Consider the following 19,036-nt stretch of genomic DNA (forward strand, 5'->3'; position numbering starts at 1 on the left):
TGACTCATAATAGGGTTCATCCTTTCACAAGGAACATTTATATTAGTACATCATCTTGTGGGTACCATCCCCATTGGGGTTTTCCCTGTGATCAAGGGTTTCCCTAGTTAATAGATTTGGTGTTATTGTGTATGTTTACCTTTATGTGGTTGTTGCATCTACTATTTACATGTTTCAAAATTAATAAGGATATTGAGATTTGTTTTCATTGCATAACTGATTCACCCCCTCCCCCCCTCTCAATTATCTAAGTGGACTTTACTTTCTAACACCTCCTGCATCATGAACACACTTATTTTTCTTCTATAATTTGCTTGTATAACCTTGTGTTATCCTTTTCTTTTTATGGTTGTTTACTACTTTCCTCATTAGTTAATGCTCCTCAACAACTGTATATATGTCATTCTCCTCCCCCCACCCTCCTTTATGCGACTGCGCTTAATGTTCCTCAACAAAGCAATGCATTTTCCATTCTCCTCATTCGCATCCTCCTTGAATGATTTGGTAATTATAAATTCTTTAGACCCTATGATTTTTTTTTCCATTTGCATTAATTGCCTTAATTTCTCTTTAAAAATGACAAAAAATTATTTCCTTCATAATTTTTCATAATCATTGCCTTTCATGCTGCACCAATGATCCAAATATTTCTTTAACAATAACACAATTTTCTTATGCAAAGAGAATTTTTTGATAAGTATGAGATGTTCTCCACAACAACTCTAGGTATGATGTTCATGGTTTTTGGGTCAAAATCATTGATCCATGTTTCATAATTAATGGTTCATAAGAATCCATCTCTCATAAAAATAGATGAACCGCTTAGAATTTTTCCTTTTCGAAAGATAGTGAATGGATTGCTCTTAATGAAAAGATGATATTGCAACATATAACACTACATAATGGAAAAATTTGGTAGCCATACTAGTAACCTACTTTAAAATATTTGAACTAGATAAAAGTACAACCTACCTTAAACAAGGGGAAAGTTCAATTGGTGGAGATACATAAATGAGGCAAAACTATGAGCCAAGACACACAACTAGCAAAAGTTAAAACATTGACAATCCATTTTTCATGAGAATAAATGAACCCAGAGCTAGTAGATTGTCACAATCCATGAGATCATTGTAATATCGCTTTTGAATTTGATTTTAAACTTTTTTTGCATCAACGTTTCAGATCACACTATGATCCATCATCAAGATGACTATGGAGAACATATGAAGAAATATATAATATGACTCATGGATTTGATTGTGTAAGTTTTTTTGCACCAATGTTTCAAATCACTCTCTGTGATCCATCATCACAATGAAGAAGGATAACATCCTATATTCTCCTTTTGAATTTGATTGTGTAAGTTTTTGGCACCAAAATTTTGGGTCACACAATGTGATCCATCATTAGGACGAAGAAAGAGGACATCATGTGTTCTCTTTCTTCATTCTACATATAAATCACAAAGCGCATTCCGAAACATTGATACAAATAAAACTTACACAATCAAATTCATAAATGATATTTCAACAAGGTTTCAAAGCAACTAAGTTCTTTCCAATTTGTGGTAGGTATGTTTAAGCCAATAGAACAAAAATGATATTCTAAAATAATAGATGAACTTTAAAATGTGAATTTGATTTCATAATTTGATAGTTTGAATGTGCTAGTTTTTTTGTTTAATTTAATGTTGTATTATTAAATGTAATTTAAAATTTGAATATATTAATATTTGATTTAATTTATTATGAAAATAAATATAATAATAAGTATATAGTAAAGAGGTATATTTTAAGTTAACAAATATTAATATATTTTTAAAAAGTAAATTTAAAATTAAAATTAATCATTTAAATAAGTTTGTTATGGTTCTTCACTTTTGGAAATTTGAAAAGCACTTAGAAACTTTTATATTTAAAAATATTAAACCCTAAACTTATTTATTGTTATTTTAAAATACTTTAATACAACTTTATTTCAAATATTTAATGATTTTTTAAAGAAAATATCAAGCCTCTCCTAATCTAAATTCTGAAGATTAGTATTCACTATCTTTTTCTGCAATATAGGAGAGAATAGATTAGTGATTTGAGTCTCGACATCCCTCATTTTGGCTATCAAACTTCTTATTTTTATTCGTTTGATATCTTCTTGTTATTTTTGTCTTCCTTTGCACAAGTAAACAATGGGAGACAGTTAGTATTCATTTTCTCTCATCACTTTCAGGTATTTACAATAATTGCAAGGGCATATTGACGAGAAGACTTTTTAATCACGATAGCTGAGAAAAATCATAGGTTAAGGAGCATGAGTATTGTGTATCGATAAGTTTATCATTATATGCATTTATGTTGGTTGTATTCATAAATGTAATATTTTCAGCTAAATCTAAAAATAAAAAGGAGAATCTTGATAGAAGAAAGAAGACAAATTGCACATATAAAAGAGAAAACAGAGCTATTGAAACAAAAATCTGTATTCATTTACAGCAGTTATCGTAATTATATAAACCTAATAGAAAACCTTCCCCTACGTATGCTGCAATCAAAGATGCATGACAATCTAAACTCAGAGTTAAAAATGGTGCTGGATGTTAAAAATAGTGAATCAACATTTGCGTTGACCACATCTTAGCGTTTGCATTGGCCACATCTATTTTGTCATTGCAATTGGAATTATGCACCAACACCCACCCTTAATTCTAACTTTGGAGAAAAGAAAATAAAGAGGAAAGAGGGAAAACTCAGTGGGAATAAACCCGCCCCTCAAAATAGTTGCTAATAAAGTAATACAACTACCATGATACAATTTCTTTCATCCCGAGAGGATCTCCAAGAAAGTGAAATGGAAGAGAAGATAGATACCTTCACAATGTGTAGTCAATGGTAGATACTCGAAACTGAGTGCAGAAGGTGGTCCATGATCTTCGAACAACAATCTTCCCTTTAGGAAGAAACATAACTGAAGATGTATGAATGAAGTCTCCCCAATCCTGAAAGGAATATGAAGGAAGAAATCTCAAGATGTATGATGCCTCTGACAATTGCTCCATGGTCTCTATATAGATCTTGAAATGGCTATAATCTTTTAGAAATTGTTGTAGAACATAATCAAAAGACACACTTTTCACCTCAAAAGGCAAATAGATCTCCTCAAAATGTTGTGCAAATGTATCCAAACTCGTATCAATCTGTGAAGAATGACTATGTAGAGAAGGAAGAAGAGGTCCAAGAGGCTCCCTCACAACAACTAAAGAAGAGTCACCTTCTTCAAAGAGAAGATGAATAAAATCAATGCTATCATCTAGATCCAAAATTAGGGATTCTACAAAAAAAAAAATGATATATCTAGTAGAAATCTATCCCGATGAACTGGATCCGAAAGACACAAATTATCCTGTTGCAAAGAAACATTAGAAGCTTTCGATGGAGCAACTCTAATCTCTGAAGAAACAACAAAAGCACCAAGGTCATCAATAAACTGATCATCCACAAAGGATGTGTTCACACAAGATGAGGCAACTGAAATCTTAGTATCACCCATAGAAGTCTGGTTATCTAAGGAATCATCACTTTCAGATGAAGAATCCATGTCTCCATACAACTGTCGGATGATGGTCCAAGCAATGAAAGGGCACTCTGTGTGCTCTATATGATATAAAATATCCTCAGAAATAGTAAGACATATTAGTCCATAGACAATATCATTACTATTAAACCATGCAATTTTCCATTCATACTAGCTTGGCTTAGAAAAGTGTCCAAGGAGATAGGGCATTAGATCTTGCTCAATGCAATAATCCTTTATCCCTTTTTTCCAAGACAGATAATTTTCTAAGGTTAGCTTGACAACAGATGGATGAAAATACATACTAAACATCATTGATCTCCCCCAAAATGGAACTTTTTCTCAGTTCGTGATTACAAATAAAAACACATTAACAACCCCTAATGTAATGAAAAAAAATCATTTTAAACAACCTCTAATTTGCAATACCTGCAAAAAAAAAAGGAGAATCTTGATAGAAGAAAGAAGACAAATTGCATAGATAAAAGAAAAAACAAAGCTATTGAAACAAAAACCTGTATTCATTTACAACAGTTATCGTAATTATATAAACTTAATAGCAAACCTTCCCCTACATATGTTGCAATCAAAGATGCATGACAATCTAAACTCAAAAAAATAGTGAATCAACATTTGTGTTGACCACGTCTCAATGCTTGCATTAGCCACATCTATTTTGTTGTTGAAGTTGGAATTATGCACCAACAATAAATTTTTATATCGTATTTAACATTTTATTTGCTAATAACTTATACTTGCTTATTATTATTTTATTTTTTGTTGATTTTATTATTTTTATACATTTGTTGTAAAGTCTTCAATGACAAAATTATTCGCTTGAGATGAAGGATTTGGATTTCATTCTATGGACATTTTTTGATAATTCTTGTTTAGAGTTGATTGAATTTTTTTTTCAAAGAGTTGATTGTATTTTGTTCTTGGTAAGTATAATTATTCTTTGACTTCCTTACAGATCTACACGAAACTTTGGGATGGTTCTTTGTATTTCAATTTTTGTTCTCATTTAGATTGCCAGAAATCTTGATGTCAGTTAGAAAATTCTAAAAACAACAAATGGGATTTGGTGGTTAATAAATTATTTTCACAATAATGTTCTGTATCTAGACACATCATTTTTGAGAGTTGCATGCATGGTTGGATGGGGATGGATTAATGTTGGGAATTATTTTTAACTATTAGGCAAAATGTGTGCCTTTGAGGAACTTATTCTTGAGTATTTTGAAGACTATATTAAATTTTTTTAAATTTAAAATACATCATAGTATATAATAACAAAAAAAAAGCCTTATTTCAAAAATATATTCAAAACTATTGGCTGCATAGCAACAATACTATATTCTAAAAGCGTAAGCTCATCTAGCCTATGCCGCCCATCAAGAATGATGAGTACCTTTCAAGACTATTAAATGTTCAAATCTATTCAATATTGTTTATTTTTCCATCCTTGGTATGGACTTAATGATCTAGTTTGATGACATTTTCAATAACCTGATGCATCAAAATCTGTGAAGATCGAGTCAAAATATATAAAAATTGAAGCAAGGACCAATTATTTCCAATATGTTGCCTAAATAACATTGACAATGCAAAATGTTAGTTGAATTATTTTGGAATGAATTTTCAACTTTCAAATGAACAATTGAAATGACAATTGTTGTTGATATACATGTTACAATAAGCGAACATGTTTTGCTAAAATTTTGATAATGATGAGCAATGAAGAATGAAAAATAGAAGCAAATGGATTTAAAAACAAACAAACAAACAAACTCTTATGTCTGTTCATATTTTTTCAAAGTTGTAGTGGGAGGTTTTTTTCAAAAACTGGTAACTTCCATTATTTTGTTTCACCTATTCTTGAGAGCTCATCTGTTATTAGCCTGGTTTTCTTTGCTGCAGCATATTCCTTCTGAATTTGTTCATGATATCATACATGACATTAATCAAAGATTACAAATGGAAGATATCTGTAAGTCCAATTTATGAGTTTGGATATTTGGGAGAAGTGGATGTGAAACAAATATTGATTTTGATGAATCTAAGGAGACTCTTTTTGATTTACAAAATCTATTCTCTTCTTCAGAAGTATCATAATGTTAAGAAAGTCATTGATGTTCAATGCAATGTTATGTTGTGATAAAATTAAAACTTGGATGGAGCAATTGATAACTTGACTTATATTACTTTACTCTACACTCACATTTTCTGATTCCACTCAATCCAGGAGTTATGGCCACCAAAATAAATGATGCCTACTAGGAGCATGGGCTTATTAGGAGTAGATAGAGGCAATTGATTGAGTTATGCCATTAGTGTGGGATTAGATTGCTAAAATAAGTAATTAATAAGTTTGCTAGAATAAGGGAGCATGTGTGGGGCTACTAGAAATATGGAGAGTTTCTTGTAACTAGAAGCATGAACATGGAGTTTAGAATCCTCAATGGCAATGCAAAAGGTTAGTCTATCAATGCTATCTCTAGGTAATGCTTAGCTACTGAGGCTAGGTTTCCAAGGCAATCTGGAAATCAGTGAGCATCACATGGGTATTGCAACTAAGCAGGCAGCAAAAAAATAGTGTAGGTAGCAAGTAACTTTTCATAAGCAAACTCAATTACTTTTTAGAATTATACATGGTTACCTTAATGTCAAAAAACATGATCTACTTGTTACTGTACAGTTATGTGTGCCATTCCACAGATTCTTTTTTTTTCTCCTTAGAGTGAACATATTGATAATGCCAATGGGAATGATATAGAGCAGACATATTATAGAATAAAATAACAAATTTTAGATTGCACATTTGGTAGAAAATGACAGCTTTGCATAAAAAGTAAGGGCAACAATGTCAACAAGCAGACATTTGTATGTATAATAAATACAGATTCATATAAGAGGTAGATAAGAAGTACAAGTTTCTATAGAACTATAGACAAAAGATTTATGATTATATATCTTAGTGTTTATATATTTACATTTGGAAAAATATAAGGATGACTGAAGTTAAGAGTTATTTAACTTTAGTTTGATATCTAAGCTAAGCTATTGGTAGAGAAGTTTGATTGTGCTAGTAACTCATGTACAATTTTTTTAAATTTTGTTTACAGCTTTCATGTCATTATTCAGAAGACTCCATTGTTGTGATATGTTCTTCAGTTCAGCTATTCTTCTTTAGCTTGTGAAATTGCCATATAATTAGTGTTAGAAAACTTTGACTGAGATATTAGTGTTATAAAACTTTGACTAAGATATTCGTTGTTATTGAAGCAGTTCTATTTTGAAATACATGTTTCATTGAATTGTTTGACATACCTTTTCACCTGACTAAGTAGTTTGCATTAGACTAACATGGACAATTGTATTTGATTAAGTGAGTGTAAAATAGTCTTCAATGGACAATTGTCTAAGTGTGAAGACAACCTTGGATTTGTTCTGCATGTAATCTTCATACTTGAGGCTACAGATTGCTGAGATTAATTTGTCAATCATTGAGTCATCAATGGAGTAGTAAATTTGCTAAATTTTTTTCCAGTAATAAGCATTGTTTTTAAATGTAATGTGTTGACATAAATGATGTTCTGGTTACACCTGGTACAGTGAGCTGTTTCATTGTTAGGAAGTATGTATCCTTCAAATATGTGTTGATAGTTTGGACAGAAGGCGCTGAATGGAACAGAGAATGGATTTGCAACTTTCAATACACCATTTACCTATTGCACAGTACACTCTGTATGTAGTTGTTGTAGCAAAATCTATGAGCTTTTTATGTTTGAAAAGTGCGCATGTATTACCTCTGTAGTTTTTTGCAATATTTCATGTAACATCTGCAGGGTAATTTTGTCATTGAGCTTGCAGATGAATGTTGATTGGCCTATACAGAGTGTTTTCTTTTCTCACTTTTTGTAACAATATTCTTAATAGTAATGTTGGCATCTCATTTTGAGCAAGTTTATCTTTGGCTACAATGTAATGGTGAAGAAAATTGGGATGGATCTCTAGTTGCAGAGACAATAATGAAAGAGACATATGGGGGTCTTGAATGAAAAACATTTAGTTTTATGTCCTATTGACTGTATTAATTGTATTTGTATTTATTTTTGTTATTTCGTGTTACCTATGCATAATCTTCCTCTGATTGGCCATCATTTATTTCTAAGAAATTAACATTCCCTTATTTCAATGCACCAACCATCGATGCACCAATAGTTCCAATAGGATAATTGCTAGTGCTATTTAGGAGAGTTTGGATTGTGTTGTTTGGAATGAAGTTGTATTGATTGCATATGCTATTTATTTTTTCCACTGTACTTGAATATTTCAGTACAAGTATATAGTCACAATCACCTCTATCATACTCTGATTTTGATACAATGTCAAAATCTTCTATAAAAACACCCATGCCTGGTACTATTTTGTCTTCAAATTGTTGTACTAAATATGTGTTGACAGCTAATGTTATTGTCATTTCTGCTTTTTGGTCTGTTAGATCTGCACGTAACACTTCACGGGTTTTGTTCACCTTGTCAAGAGTAGCTTTATACACAACCAAAACATCTCCTTCAAATGTGTTTCCCAGCTTGCCTAAATTGAGCTCTTCAATGGAGATGTGAGCACTAGTTTTAACTCTTATCCTAAAAAGGTTGTTGTATTAGTCTATTATGCATGCAAAAATGGAAAAAGAAATGATATATGTAATGAGGGATAGAAAATACATTTTTGTAGATTGTTCTTGCCTTGTTTGTGTAGAATTTTCTGTTGTTTTATTTGTATCCATTGTTCCTTTAATTTCGAAGAGGTTGATTATCAAACTTTTTTAAGAAGTCAACTTTTTGGTGCAATATTAGTTTTGTTTCCTTTGTTTCAAGTGTAATCTCGTGAGCAAGAGGAGAATGGGGGAATCTTTTTTTTGATGTTTGCTAATTAGACAAAGTAGGTGCCATTGTTGAAGTGACTAGCCTAGTGTGTTAAATGCAATTGCAGTACTATTGGGAAATGGTCTGACCAATATGCCTTTGTTCTATGGATGGAGCATATATTCGAGGTTATAGTTGACCAAATGTGATCGATGAGTGGTCTGTTCATGGCATGTGTGTGGTTCAAAAGGAAGTTTAGGTGAAGATGTTGCATATGTGTTGTTAAGGCTTTTGTGCTTTTGCCAGTGGATGCCATGTCAATGTTGAAATCTCCAACAATGTAAGTGTTTATATTTTGATCTATTGCATTTTTTATATTGTCCAATGCTTTCTTAATATCTATTATGGGAGAATTTGGCCTTGCATAGATGTTTGAAATGTTCAATATATTGTTTAACTTTGAAATAGTCAATGTTATTGCTTCTACATATTGTGATGTGTAATTTGTTTTTTTTGTTATTATGGTTGGATTTCGTATCATTATCATGATGCCATGTATTGCATTGTTGCAATGAGTAGTGAACAATCCATATAAACTATGATTTTGGGGCAGGGAAATGTGTGCTTCTTGCAAGCATAGTACATCAGATAACATAATTTCAAAGTCATTTAGTAAATCAAGTTCATGGGCATATAAATTCTGTGTATTTAATGTGCACAAGAGAAAATGTGGAGTTGATTGTGGACATGCAGGATCAATGTCAAGGTGCCAAGATGCATTTGATTGCAAGTGCTCCATTTCTTTATTTATTTTGTTTTTCACTCGGAAATGTTTAGGGCTTAGAGGTTTTACAAGGAACAAGTTTTCCATTGTTTTTGTTCATGATAATGTTGTATATGTTATTCCATGTTGTCGTATTGTTGTAGGATCGAAAGCTAATGTGTTCATTGTCAGGCCTTGCGATTTGTGAATTGTGCGTGCACATGCTAGCTATATAGGGAATTGTTTTCTGATAGTTATTTTTTTGCTAGTTGATATTTTCTGAATCAGTCTTGAAATGTGTAGAATAGGGATCCAATCTTTTTGAATTGATTGGTTATGGTATGTTGTATATTTCTTTCTCAATTGATGCCCAACATTAGGATCATTAAACTTAACCCACACAATGTCAAATGTATCATGTTTGGTATATTTTTTGAAAATACCATTAGAGCCATTTACTAAGTCATCATTGGTGTTGTAATTTCCTGAATATAACTCTATAAGCATGTTACGTTTTAGTTGTGTTTTAGCTAGTAGAGTAGTTGTATGGGAGTAGAGTCGTATACCATCAATGTTGTTGTCGTATTCATCAATGGACTTTAGAACAATAATTTGTCCAGCCATAATTGTAAGCATTTTTTTGTTATGGGCATATACATCAATTTATCTATAAAAAAGAAAAGGGAGTGTTGGGTCAATTGGTATTGGTCTAAGACAATGGTGGTTGAGGTACTCTATATCTTCCAAAGTTTGTTTGACTTTGCAGGTCTTGTTTAATATTTGAATAAAATTTCCATCTTTCTATCGCATGGTAACATGTAAAGTGTAACATTTAACATCTTTCTAAAAGTTATATGACAACACGTCTTTGTCTGTACGCCTACTTTCGAATATATTAGAGTCTAGCACTGGTTGTGCTTGGTACAGGTTACCATAAAAAATTGCGTCTAGGTTTCCAAAATAAGTTGTAGGTGTGTGCATAATTTCTCACAGTCATTTGTCTATGAAACGTAGGAAGGATGAACCTGCTAAGGAGATTTTGTCAATGAAAATAAGTCTTAGTTAATTGTAATGTTTTGACATTTTGTCAAGTGTGTCACTGTTTAGTGGTAAGAATTCTAATTTGTTAAAAGGAATATGCAATGTCGAATGTATTGTTGCACTGCCAATGTTGAATGCTACTTTTCCTGTATAAGTTGTAACTAAGCCTTTTGGTTTATCAGGATCTTTGTCTATATTGTTGTTATAGATGCACAAAAGTTCTTGATAAATGGCCTTTGTTGTAAATGTTTTCCCTGTCTCAACACCTCCTATAAGGAACAAGTTAATTGGAGTTTTTTCATTTTTTCATTTTCTTCATAACAATGTCTTTGACTATTTGTTGTTGCTCTTTGTTGAGCTTTTGTCTAAGTTCAAAGTAGTCAACATTATTGAGTATTTGTGGATGTTTTGTTACTTTAAATCCTAAATATGTTGTGATAATTATTTTCTTATGTGATTTTGCTTCAATCTCACTATGAATGTCATATTCTTCTTGAGGCCTATAGGTTTGTGTTGTTTCATTGTTGTTATTGTTTTCTATTATTTGCATGTTCATATCATTAGCTTCAATATCAATGTCACCACATGCAGGGTTGGTTTTGAAGAAGAATTTTGAGTAGTTGATTTTTATTGTAGGTTCATGATGTCTAAATACTGATTCCCAGGATGTAAAATTTTGTTTGAGATGAACTTCATTTTCTATGAATGGTACGAAAAGAAGTAATTGCTCTCTACAATAATTTTCAACATCAATATATTTATTGTAATTAATGAATCGTATTATGATTTGTTTTTTCTTTATTATATTTTGCATTGCTCTAATATTATATTTTGAGACAAAATCAGCCAAACATATGTGGGAGATACTTGTTGGTCGATTTATGTAGTGGTTTATTAGAGATTTTGATATTACATTTTCGGATTCATCTAGTTCTTGGTTAATTTGAATAGTAGGTTTTAGAACAAAGATACATTCATTGTCTGGTCTTGTGTCAATGAAGATACATTTGTGTGAACTTTTATTGAGGGGAAGTGATAGAACTAAGTGAGCAGCTTGTTGTGCTAACATTTGTTGCAAATTTAATAAAGCATTTCCTAGTTTTCTTATCATCCCTATTGCATCTATTTTTTCTCTTTGGTGATCATCTCGTATTCTTTTGAAAGCATGTGTCATAGACTTGTCTACTTTTGCCATGTATGAACTACAGTACATTGCTGCAACATAAATATTTAAGACAAATTGAGCGTCTATGTTTCCTCTCCATAACACTGCCATTTGTCTGCAAAAATCATTGTTGTATATCTTTGATGGTTTTCTCTTTAGGAACTAAGTTGGTTTGTGTAACATTGATCTCACCGATATAATGTATTCTTTATGTGTTGTTTGTAAATCTACTAAGATCATTTCAAATGTGTAGAATGTGTTAAATTGCTTGCTCTCCAAAGTTGCAAAAAAAATTGAAGCAGCCATTGTGATTGTTGCGTCGTTATCAGACAATGGCTCCAAAATTATGGTATATGGTAATGGAGGTATTGGAAAATTATATTTGCATTTTTTCTTTGATGACTTTTTGCATTGTCTTGTGTGGTGGTGTTTTTGTAATTTAGCCATATGTGTTTGCAAGTGGTCAGTGTTGCATGTTATGTGGTGATCGATAAATTTGACAATTTCATCATTGCTTTCATTTCCATATATTGGAGCATTTGAATCCAAATAAGCATGTGGTCATGTTCATTTCCCCTATTTTGAAATTTTGTCACTGAAAAGTAATCAACAACTTTTCCAAAAGAAGAATTATCTATCAAAATTAGTTTCCTTAATGCATTAATCTTATGTCTATAATACCTGGCACATGTAATCAGATCCTTTCTTACTAGTTCAACATTGTTGATGTCATTGGATACAAATGATGTCGCATGTTGCATTCTTTGTTGATGCAATTTGTGCAAATATTGCAGTGTTGTGACTACAGGGTCCCAATTTTGTTCAACGCTAGTAAAAGTGAGGAAAAATGTAGGTGGTCCAAGTTGTCAGATTATTGCAAAGACATTTTTCTTTAATTGGTTTACATAGTTTGGAGATATTCTTATTCTTTTGAAGTCTACATATTCGATGTTAGATTTTAATATTTTTTCTAAGTTTGGTTTTTGTTTCACATCCTTTGCAAGTAACTTTCTTCCTTTTAGCTGACCTTTTCTTATTCGTATCCACATTGTTGACATCACTTGATGTATGAGTAATTTAATTGTTTTGAACAAAAGGTTTGTTTTGTGTAATGCAAAATCTTGATGATAATGCAATAATTCTCATTGTGCCAACTTTTGGTAAGTAAATTTGTCCGTAATGTTTTTACTTTGTGGCTCACAGTAGAAGAGTGTTGGGAAATTCATTTCCTTTGAATATATGTCTTTGAAAATTCCAATTGGATAACATTCCTCAAAAGGAGTGATCTCAATGATTTTATCTTACATCTTTTGAATAATCTGTGAGTCTGTGTACCCATGAATTAGTGTTTGTGTTGGGTTTTTCAATTTCAGTACCACTTTGACTTTCTGAATCAGTTGAGTCTAAATAATCCTTGTCATCATTGTCAATGTTGTTCTCTAATGTTTGTATCCATTTATCATTTATTTCTACATTTTGCATTTTATAGAGTGTTGTCTTAGTCAAATCAAGCAAAGCATGCATGATAATGTTTGGTCGCACCATGCATTTTTGGAAAGCATTCTTATATTGTAAACGTCTTTTGAGGGACATGACAATAGTTGATGTGTTTGATAATGATAGTGGTAAAGCACTTTGAACCGTGTATATGTTTATTGGAACATTTATGATGGAACTAGTTAAGCCTAGTTGTGAATTTTTGTGTCCTAGTTCCCATATTTGTCCAAATGCAATTCTTAATGAGACCAAGCGCTCTTCTAATTGAGTCAAATTTTGTACACTATTTATTGGAATGTTTTTGCTAATGTTTAGAGGAACAACATATTTTGGGACTTTATTTGTAGTTAACGCATTTTCACATGTTTTACATATGTTCTCACTGCAAAACATGATGTTATGATTTTTTAAGTTGTAATATTTAATTTTATGGCTATGTTTAAGTTGTTTTACATCTTTTTTAAAATTGAGGAGTTAGCATATTGCACAAGGATGTTTTGGTGTGTCCTCTATTGTAGCTAAATATCGTTGCACTTGTGTGATGCTTTTCTTTTTTGACGCTCTTTTAGTATTGACTGCCATATTTGATTGCATCTCCAAGTTCTATTTAACTTCATTCATTGTTTGACAGACCCTCAAATTGTCATCCTTGCTCATATTTTCATCCTTTTTTGAGCTTGACTTCTAAGAAATTTCTTTGTTGCATGCAAGTTTTTATGTCCAAGGATTTTTGCATTGTTGAGTTTACCAGTATTAGTTAACTTGTCATTTGTAGAATGATTTTTTCTTTTCCTTTTTATGTTATTCATTTGTATTTCACTTTTGTCTCTAATAATTTTTTTTACTTGATGCAAGCTCATGCTTTGGCTATGTCTTTTTTTGGTCTTTGTAATAACCAATGGCTCAAAATGGCCATAGAGAGGATTTGCATCGTGAAATATAATGATGTATGTAGCAGAACTAACTAACTTGTTGAAGTCAAGATATCATTTTCTAGAAGTCAAAGACCAAATAGAAATGTGAATGTTTGACCACTTAGAGAGCCAATGAATGCAAAATATATCACCCCATAAACCTTGATCTTCTTTTGAGCTAGTTGCCTTTGCAAATAGTTGCATTCTTTGTAAATAAGTGTTACAATCAACTATATTATGTAGCTCTTTCAATGTTTTTGGATGCAATTCATGAGTGAAAGAATGTATAGCCTCTTCATTAGAATTTTGAAAGCAAGTGATGAAGAAATCTATTACTCCCTTGCGTATTTCAGTTGAGGTGAGTTGAAAATTGAGTAAAAATGCAAATGAATTAAACAAAAAATCACCAACATTGTATTTGAAGTTATCAAATCTACATAATCCGTGTTCTTGAAGACTTTTATCAATATCAATTTTTTGTAAATGGGATTTTCTATTGTATTTGTGTGCTTCCATGTTTGTTTTATGAGTGAACAATTTCAATTTTGTTGATTTAGCATAAGAGTATTCTAAGTAGACTGGATGTGAGCATCATTAATATGATCACTTCTATGAACTTTGTTCGTGTGTATGTGATTGTATCTATAGGTAGTTGTCTTTGAGATTGTAACTATGTCATGATAGATAGAGATGAAAAAATATTGAGCAAGGCTTATAAAATGCAGTTAGCAATCAACCTGCATTTGTAGAAATTGAAATCATTGTCAAATTTTCATATGGGAAAAGCAATAGTTCTGTTAACTAAAGATCTATGTAACTCTAAAGTAGCATGGTCAAATTTTGAATAAGAGCCATGACATGCACAATAGTTTATGGAAGCCTATTGTTCGATACACATTTTCACCTATGCACAAACAATTATCTTTTTCTTTCAAGTATTTGATTTTAAATGAAATAAATGTTTATGTTGTTTGTTTAGAAACACCTTTTTACCATATGAGCAAGTTCTCTAGTAGCTAGAAAACTATTTAAGCAACATTAATCCCATGGGAAAATCTTGATAGCTTTATATTTTTCCACCAGACTTGCATTTCTACTTATTGCATATGTTGCATACAAATTCCTTGAAGAAACTAGTCATCATTCTAGCTAGCTTTGTGAAGTAATCAAACAATTTAAGGAAACATTTATAAGTTGTTCCTTGGTAATTATATAGCAACATCCATATAATATTAGGCAGTCCTGATGTAGTTTGTCTTTTCTTTAAACTCCATGGCTCACTCAATTATGTATAAAATTACATAAAAGATTATTACATTGCAGGCCATGAGTAACATGGAAAAGGGCATTTCTTTTAGTGAGAAATAGAGGAGAAAGAGAATGCAAATTTTAAAAAGCATTGTTGATTCAAGTAGATCCGTTCTATCACAAGATAATCACACTTGCAGTTGCCAAGATGAAGAGTGTATTTGTTATATGAACTTCAAGTTGTAATAGCAACTTTAGGCTTGTAAAGTGTTATTGTCCTGCATCATTCATATTCAAACTTTGCATTAATTACTGCAACTCTTGTACAATTTCATTTCTAAGTAAGATGTAACACAAAACAAGTAATGAAAACTAAGGTACAATATTTTGCAAATTGGTAAAGACACATGGAAAACAAATTGAAGATCTTTGTCTACATTATTATTAATATGCGAGTAATGACCTTGGCATTTGTCCATAATGTCATCAAATAATAATTGATAATCGTGCCATATTAGGTGAATGCGTTTCAAAAGTGAAAGATACACATATGCATGACATGTGAAAGGTTGTTACCCAACTTTAAATCAACCCTTGCACTGTATAGAAAATTCATTGCATAGAAGTTATTTTGAAGCAAACACGTTAGGAAAGCAAGGTGGTGAAACATGTGCTTGCAATTGACTGTTGAGATCTATATGTAGTTTGCAATGTTACTTTGAACATATAAGATGACTACATTGGTTTAGATTCATGATCTGAGATATCTGGTAGAAAGGAGATCACCGTAGTAGATTAAAGTTGTATGTTTTTCTTATGTAGTCATTTAGAGAATCAAAATTTCATGGCAATGAATGGAACAGGTAACATGAATTGGAAAGAGGTGATTTTGACAAAGTTGAAGCACCAGGACTTCCCAAGTTTTCATAGTTAAATGTAGGACTAAATGGAACATGGGTTTTGCAAACTAGTAGCCATGAAACATGGGGTCAATTAGTTTGACTCATAAATATAGTTGAATTATCTATATTGAATATTATAATGTTAATTTTATTATATATTATACTCATGATTAATTATGAGACTGAATTAGAATTAATGTGGTAAAGGAAATCTAATTAGACAGTGGTTCAAAATTCTTTTTACGAACTATATTGTATTAGAATACTAGTTCTCTTTTCAAATCCCAATGTTGTAAGTGTAATTAATTCTAATCTACTAGAGAGGAAAGAAATATAAAAATGGCTAATTAAAATATACAAATGAATCGATGAATTAGATCTTATTTCATTGGTTACAGAAATCACAAATAAATTGCTAGTTGATAAGATAGGGTTGAGATGTACTGGATAGTTGTTTTGCATTTAACTTATACTTAGAATCTATAGTTGTTGAAATAGGCTTGGGGAACCTGTAAAATATGATATAAAGAAACAAATGAGTCGACCAAGTATCTTTGATTAGAACAATATGTACATAATAGTAAATGCAATTGCGTAATCAAACTTCAAAGGAAGAGGATGAAGAACTTAAAATTTTTTCACAATTGCAATTGCATCTTCGTAAAAAGTTTCTAGCTAGGTAGGGAAAGGTAGAGAACAAGTAGTGAAAGATATATTAGATGATATAGTAAAACAATAATAACAACAAAAACCAATAGAAACCATGACTTAAACTAATACAAACCATGACTAATATTTTGATTTGTTAAAATTTAAATATCGTGTATTACTAGGTTTTAGAATATATTTTGTATATAGCACCATAAGGAAAGCATAGTATTTGAAGTCCATGAATATTAGTAAAGTGACCAATAGTGTAAATGAAAACTTGAGTAAGAGAAATTTAACAAAAAATTAAAACCATACGTGATGCAAAATAATGACATAGAAATAGATTTTTTATTTGTCAAAAATTTATTTTGTAGTGTGATATTTCACCACATATAATGTTTACTATATACATATATGCACTATATGGTTATACATGACAGACATTTTTGAGAAATATTTCACAGCTTATAGTAGCTCCCCACTAGAGGGCATAATCATCGAGCAATTGGTGTGAATATAAGGAGCACTGGAAGAGGAGACATATGAACTTGTAGGAATATCATTGCATCACAAACATCCGAAATTCTTGATGCATTTTGTGGAGATAACTGCAAATGGTGAACATGCAAGGCACGATCTATGATAGATTTGTACTTACTACTAATTACAATTTTGAGGGAATAATATAGACATGTAGTGACATTACATGAACTTATAGATTCAAGGGAGAACAAGCCACCTATGAGGGCATGACTCATCTCTATCACATATGCACTAATGTATGCATCACAGTCGTCAGGAGATCTGAACTGATGGTTGACATATGCATTTGCCATTTGCTTCACAATTTCTACATTCTCAAAAAGGTTGATGCAATTGGTGAGGAATTTAGAAACAATGTCCTTGTAGCGTATGGAACTAGATATATTCTCCAAAAATTCTTCACCAAGAATGGTGCACAATGACTTTACATTTACACATTCTATGACAAACACATTTTCCAAAGTTTGTGTTTCAATGGTGCCAATGATTGGGCAATCCCACTCAGCATTTGGACTTGGAATATAAACTCGATCACACATCTTCAGAAGACAAAATCTACCATAATATATTACAACATCAGATAAGAATAATAAATCATATGATAGACATAATTTTGTATAATATTTCAAATGGAGCTTACTGACTCTATTATTCACTCGCATACAAGAGTATTAAGAATATTGTAAATGGACAAGTACGAAATCATTTGGTTTTGAAGATTTATTATAGGGGTAGGCCATTCAAAATAATTAGTGGGATCTAAAATTCTATGAGGGGTTGGATCAGATGAGATTGGATCGAGCCGCTGGCTAGAGAATCATCATGGGTGGGAGATAAGATTTTTGGCTTATAATGTGGATCACTAAAGGCTTTGAATATTTTTCTATCATTCCTGATCTTTTTCCAAAGTTAATAACATACAGTAAGAAAATGTTAATTAACAATTTTCATATGTTATCTCAAAAGATTTTAGTTGCATAGAAGACTTGTTCAAGAACCATTAAACAACTTCATACAAAATATTCTACACTTTTATCTTTGTTACTATATAGTACCTCTTTATCCGTATTCTTTATTTTGGAGAAAAGCTCAGCGAAAAAGAACTCAATCATTATATGAAAAGATTTAACAGGATTCTTGAAAATAACCTATAAATCTTGGAGTAAAGATGTAAGCAATTTTTGTAACATTGTTCATTGAAAGAACATGCAATATTATAGACCAAGAAAATTGAGTAAAAAGTTCCTATAGATATTATTAATTCAAAAGATACTAATTAATATAGATACAATATAACAATTTCAGATCTCTATTATTGTTTTGAAAAATATGAAAAATATCATCTGATTTCTATTTAGAATGTTATTTTTTTGCAAAATCAACAACCTACTACAAACAAAAAATCTTTCCACTATACAGAATAACTTTGTGAACATTAAGACAATTGCTACAATTAAAAAGAAAATCAAACCTACCATTTTGCACAAAATTTTTAATCTAAAATAGGCATATTGAAAAAATAATAAATTGCTTTTTATATTTGCATTCGTTTTATTTGTTCCTAATATATTTTTAAAAATCATTTTACACATAGCTTTGTTATTATTTTATTTTTGTGTAGATGTTGCTCTTATTCAAATCCTACAGGCTAAAGCATATAATGTATATTTCAATATGGCTTCTTGTAGCCACTGTCCTCATCCAAGCAACTTTTTAGTATTTGTTGATCAAAATATCAACAGGAGTATGTAATAGATAAAAATAGAGGAAACTATTCTAGGCGAACTTGAAACAACTATTGGGGCCTCGAATTTGAATAATATGGCTTTGAAAAATAAAGGCAATAGCACAAGTTGCTTGCTTCTTCAACTTAA

The sequence above is a fragment of the Cupressus sempervirens genome, chromosome 6 (genome assembly GCF_028749045.1).
Source record: "Cupressus sempervirens isolate cs-2001-9-10 chromosome 6, ASM2874904v1, whole genome shotgun sequence".
NCBI lineage: Eukaryota > Viridiplantae > Streptophyta > Pinopsida > Cupressales > Cupressaceae > Cupressus > Cupressus sempervirens.